The sequence below is a fragment of the Castor canadensis genome, chromosome 16 (genome assembly GCF_047511655.1).
Source record: "Castor canadensis chromosome 16, mCasCan1.hap1v2, whole genome shotgun sequence".
Lineage (NCBI taxonomy): Eukaryota > Metazoa > Chordata > Mammalia > Rodentia > Castoridae > Castor > Castor canadensis.
In genome coordinates, this window is record NC_133401.1 from 260,141 (window position 1) to 266,140 (window position 6,000).

The following is a 6,000-nucleotide window of genomic DNA, read 5'->3' on the forward strand; positions in this document are numbered from 1 at the left end:
TAAGCCATCCTCAATAAAATAAACAGTTGGTTTCTCTCCAGAACATATGGCAATCCAGAAGGCAGTGGGGTGACACATATAAAATATACTGAAAGAAAAAAGCAAAACATCCTTTCAGGATGAAGGAGAAATTGAGGCATTTCTATATAAACGAAAAGGAACGTACTTTGTTAACAGTTGGTGGGCCTTACCAGAAATGCAAAAGGAAGTCCTATGGGCTGAAATAAAAAAGCATAGACAGTAACGCAAAGCCAAATGAAGAACAACATTACTAGAGGTATTGGAAAGACCAGTACTATTGCACTTTGGGTTAATTACTCTTCTTTTTGTGCTTGATTTTAAAGTTAAATGTATGAAGTGAGTGACAATTCCATATGAAGAGGAACACTATACATACAGATGTAATCTGTGATGTAGAATATACAAAGGGAAGGAGCAGAGCTGTGTAAGAGCAGAGTATTTTAATACCACTGAAACTAGGTTGCTACACATTTAAGATATTCCTGGTAATCCCAAAGGCAATGAATAAAAAAATACCTAAAAAGAACATAGAAAAAGAAAGAAAAGGGGGATCAAAATTGTACAGGAGCAAAACTCAACTGAAAGGACTGTAATGTAGCTCAGTTGTAGAGTCCTTGCCTAGCTTCCATGAAGTCCTCAGGTAAAATCACCAGCACTGAAAACCAAACTAAATCCATAAAAAATGCTGATGCAGGAATGAAATGAAATAAGCATATAAGCCAGACACTAGTGGCTCACATCTGTCATCCTAGCTACTTGGGAGGCTGAGATAGAGAGGATCACAGTTTGAGGCCAGCCTAGACAAATAGTTCACTGGCCCAATCTCCAAAATAACCAGAGCAAAATGGACTAGAGGTGTGGTTCAAGTAGTAGAGTGCTTACTTTGCAAGCACAAACTCCTGATTTCAAATTCCAGTCCCAGAAGGAAAAAAAAATACATACAGAAAACAATGGCCAAATGGCAGGAGTTAGACCTTCCCACTCAGGAATGCCCATAAAACCAATGGGTTAAACTGTCCATTTAAAAGTCAGGCAGTGGCAGAATGGATTTGAAGACTATGATCCATATAAGCTGCATTCAGAGAGACTCACTTAGAGTACAAAGAAACAGAATGATTGAAAGATGGGAAAAAGTTGTTCCTTGAAAACAGTGTATTATCCTGAAGGGTAGATTTTTATATCAAAAAGGTAGCAAGAAAGGTCAGTATATATTGCTAAATATCCATAGTCACCAAAATACAATAATTTTTATCATATTCCCCAATATATGAATACTCCCAAAATATATGAAACAAAACTCTATGTAATAAAGACTTTAACATGTCATATCCAAGATCCATGGGGAAACAGAGAACTTGACCAACACTATAAACCAATGTAGTCTAGCAGACTACACAGAACACTAAAATCAACCCCAGCAGAGTACACATTCTTTTCAAGTGCTCATAGAACATTCTCCAGGACAAAGCATGATGTGTTAGGAAACAAGTCTTAATACATGTAAAAAGATTGAAATCATACAAGGAATTGGGTCAACAATAGTAGAATAAAAATTTTAAAAACAGCAGAAGAAAAACTGGAAACTAACTTATGATAATAATATGGTGAAAAAAATAACACACTCTTAAGTATCCATGGGGTCAAAAAAGTTCACACAGAAAAGAAGGTGTGGGACAATGAAAACAAAAACAGAATGTACCAAAATTTACTCACACAGTGGAATCAGAAGCACTGCTCAGAGGCAAATTTATGTTTCTCCAGACCTGTTAAAAAAAGAATGATTTCATCTCACCAAAAAGAAAAATCTAAACACAAAGCTAGCAAAAGGAAGGAAATGATAAAGATTATGGCAGAGATCAATGAAGTAGAGAATAGAAAAAGAAGAGAAAAATTAGTAACACAAAATATTCATTCTTTGACAAAAACTAACAAACTTGACAAAGCTTTAGTAAGACTACAGAGAAGAAATGTAGAGGACTCATGTTACAATATTTGAAATTTAAGTGGGAACATTACTATTGACATTGCAGAAATAAGAAGAATTATGAGTACTATACAGCACTACATTTCAGCACCATACAATTGAGTTACTATCCAGCCATAAGCAGGAATTTCAAAATCTTGGGGGACCACAGAATTGTGATATTTTGTTATGGCAGTCTGAGCAGAAAATCAGAATGGGTGACAAGTAAATTAGACCCTAAGATGTAGTTAGGAAAGTAAGATTGGAAGTAAAGCTAGGTACTCACCTCACACCAAACCTTGTCAAGCAACCCCAGAAAGAGCTATCAATGGACGTTTGAATTCAGTGATATCCTCTTTAAACAGTTTAACACTTGATATCTATGTTACAAGAAGAATGTACTCCAAATATAAAATATATCAATATACAAACTCATTTAGGGTTGGAGTCTGGCATAAGTGGTAGAGCACCTGCCTGGCAAGCATGAGATCCTGAGGTTAAACCACACTACAAAAGAAAGTGTTAGGGTACAAACAATATACAAACATATTTCTTTCAAACAATGGAATAACTATCTTGGAGTGATCCTGGATAAAATAAAAGCCATCCTTGAACATGTTCTGCAAAGTAGCATTTCTGCTCTGTAAGTGCAATCTGCAATATTTCCAAAGTAAATAAATGTTATAAAATTAACCTGTCATGAAAATTTTAAGAAGTAGAAACCCCAACTTCACTGTTCTAAATACAAGGAACTATTCTCCACCTGCCCTAATGTGGACTCTAATGAATCACACTCAAATAAATCCTCTGTTCCAGAGTGTGGAAGGGACCCCATATATGGCTCTCACAAACAATATGGCTTAAATAGAAATCCTTGTTACCTGTCACAATTTTAAGGGTCAGGGAACTGGACAGGGCAGTATGGCTTGTGTTGTGTATATCTTGGTGTTTCACTGTGTCTGTGTTCAGGGCAGTGTGGTCAGCTACATGATGACTCTTGTCCCAGCTGGAAGGTCACTAATGGCACAAAGTTTGCCTTTTGGCCATAAATGACTCACATTTTGACGAAGTTCAAAATATACTTGGCTTCTCTTAGGTCTTTTCCTGTTTTGACACTGGTGGAAGCTCAATTAACTCAGATTCTGGTTGTTATCAGGGACTTGGAGGTCATGTTAGGCTATTGTCTGAGGTCATGAACAAAGAATTGATTTGAGAGACAAGGAATGTGTGGCAAAGCTTACTGAAAGTGGAAAGTGAAGGTATCTCTGTCAAGGGAGAAACTAAGGGTTAGAGCCATGCAGGTCAAGTCTGGGGTATCACTGGCTTTTGTGTGGTTTGAGCCATGCTGCTGGGAGAAACCTGTGTGTTTCTGCAAGTGGGGTTAGGACAATTAACAGATTTGATTGACAGCTAGATGATTACTGATTTCTGATTGTGCATGTTTTATGCATGAGATGTCAGTAACATTCATGAAGCCCTAAGTAGGGAAAAATACCTAAAAGGTAAATACAGGTGACAGGTGAGCTACACTTGCACATACTTTCAGAACTGATCGGAACGGTTATCACTTCTCCACACTTTACAGGATGCAGAGACCTCAAGAATTGAAGCATTTATTAAACCTTAAAGGTGTATATCTGTAGGTCATTGGGAGGTGTGGATTTTATCTCTCCTGCCAGACTTCATGTTAACCCTGTACACCCTGGACCCCTACATCAACTCCCCACTGAGAGAGGATTCCCCAAATCTTTTGGGAATAGTTGAGGAAGAGTAGGTTCCTCTCTCTCTCTCTCCCTCTCTCTATCATAACTTCTTCCTTGTTTATCAGAAGCAGTAACCCTACCTACAGAGGATCCTTGTCCTAAATCTATCTGAACTTGGGACCAGGGTATATGGGTAGCAAAAGCATTCTCCAGTCATGTCAAGTTCACTGGGCTTCAGAGCCTGGGCTAGCATCTGAAAGCATACAACTTGTCACCTGGGTGAGACGAACCTGGAAAGGCAGTTCAAAAGATAAGGACTGATGAGCAAAATAAGTGGTCTACAAGAAAGAGTCCAAGGAAGAAAGACAACTAAGTTCCTTCCCAAGAGAGCCATCCTTTTGTAGCTCCTTCCCTTAGGTCTCTGATGTTTTCCAGTATCTGTCTTATGTTGTTTTGTATTTCCCCACATATGTTAACATAAAAGCAGCATTCTTTACCTAACATGGCACACATCCCACCCTGGGAGGCAGTGATCATATCCAAGGCAGGTGTGTTATGCAGTACTATGACTGCTAGACAATCAACCTGTATTTTGAGGTCTAGAAAGTGGTGGCTAACTCATTTAGGCTTTCAGATATTTCCCAGAATAGGTTTTTGTATAACCCAGTTGCAGTTGCCATCCCCCAATGTCCACTAAGATTCCTGATGTGACTCCCCCCACTCCAGTTCCAGCAGCAAAGGGACCAGTGGTATGGTCTGTGTTCACAGTCTCATCTGGACCATGGCTGGGGGTTTGAGACCCTCTCTGGGAGCCAGATGAATATCAGGAAACAGGTAAGCCAAGGTGCATCCCTGTCCAATTGGTAGGTAGGTATAGATAAGCCTGTTTCCCACATAGGAAGTACATCCCTGTGGAGGATGTCACTGAGTTAGAAGGGACACATGTCTGAATGTGCCAAGACTCCACTGCTGCCACAGCCCCTCCTGGTGCACAGTACTCTATTGTATCACTATACAATAGAGCCATGGCAGTTGGGGTGCCCAGGCATGGTGAATAGCACCCAGAGTCTTATTTTCTCAAAAGATTCGATGCCTATTGAGATCAAGAAGTCTCTGGGCCTTGGGTCCCAGCTTACTGGTACTCAGAATCAACTTATTACATCCTAGGGACCGATGGGGTTTGAACAAGTGTCTTCCTGGACATTTCTTTTTTGGGTATTATGAACAAAATTGAGCCTTCATGGTGTCTAGAGTCTTGTCAGGGAAAGTATTGTTTGGAGTTTAGTGCTCTTGGTCCCCACCCAGTACCTGTAGGATCCTCTCCCCTCCTCCCTGTATTCATCTGTGGATGAAGGTCCCTAAATTTCTCTGTAACTGTAATGGTCAGTGGGCATTGAAAGGGCTTTCAGTGTCTCAGTACCCTTTACCCATTTGCCTGTACACAAACGTGAGGCTGGCCCATGTTTTCGAAGATTGGCCCGTTGACAGGTGTTCCTTTCTTTTCGTAACGTTTAGGCTAACAAGAATGGAGTTGCCCATGGATCTCAAAGTTTGGCCTCAGTTGTCACCCATTTCTTAAAGTTAATTGGATAGGCTGTTTCCATCCCTCCTGGGGAGGACTCAACACATATCGAAGTGTGTCTTATACATGAAGTTGACTTTATTTTTAGTAGGTCGAGGGTGGAGACAACAACTTTTCTGTAAGGATGCCAGGTAGGGACTATGGCTGTGGTTGGGGGGCCAACATATGAGGATCCAGGGGAGGGCTAGGGAGGAAGCATTTGAGCAGTATACAGCGTAATTCCATTCTTGGGGCAACACGCAGTTCCTACCACAGCAGTCTAAAATCACAAGCAAGAGCCACATTCTGCGAAGTGCCCAGACGAGGGGATGTTTTAAAGCAGAGGAGTCAGAGGAGAGAGCATCACTTACCTGTCTGCTGAAGCTCTGGCCTTTTTCTTCTGAAGAGGAATTTCAAATCATCCAGGGGCTCACAGGATTAGTCAGGCTCAGGTTCCTGTGCATCAGGGAAGCTTTCCTCTGGCTTGCACTTCACCTAGAAAGGTGAATGCAGTTTATCTATTCCCTGGACATTTACAGCTGCAAGAGTGGCCACAATCACTGGATATGGCCACTTCCACTCAGGCGGCAATTGATCCTGGAGTGCTCTCTCCCACCAGGTCCGAATGAACATCCCCAGGCCTTACCTGAAGTGCCTCCCCTGGTTGAGGACCAGACATAATCTTTTCCCTGTTTTCTATGTCCTCCTGGAATTGTCCTAACTGGATTACATACCTTATCATTTCCCTGATC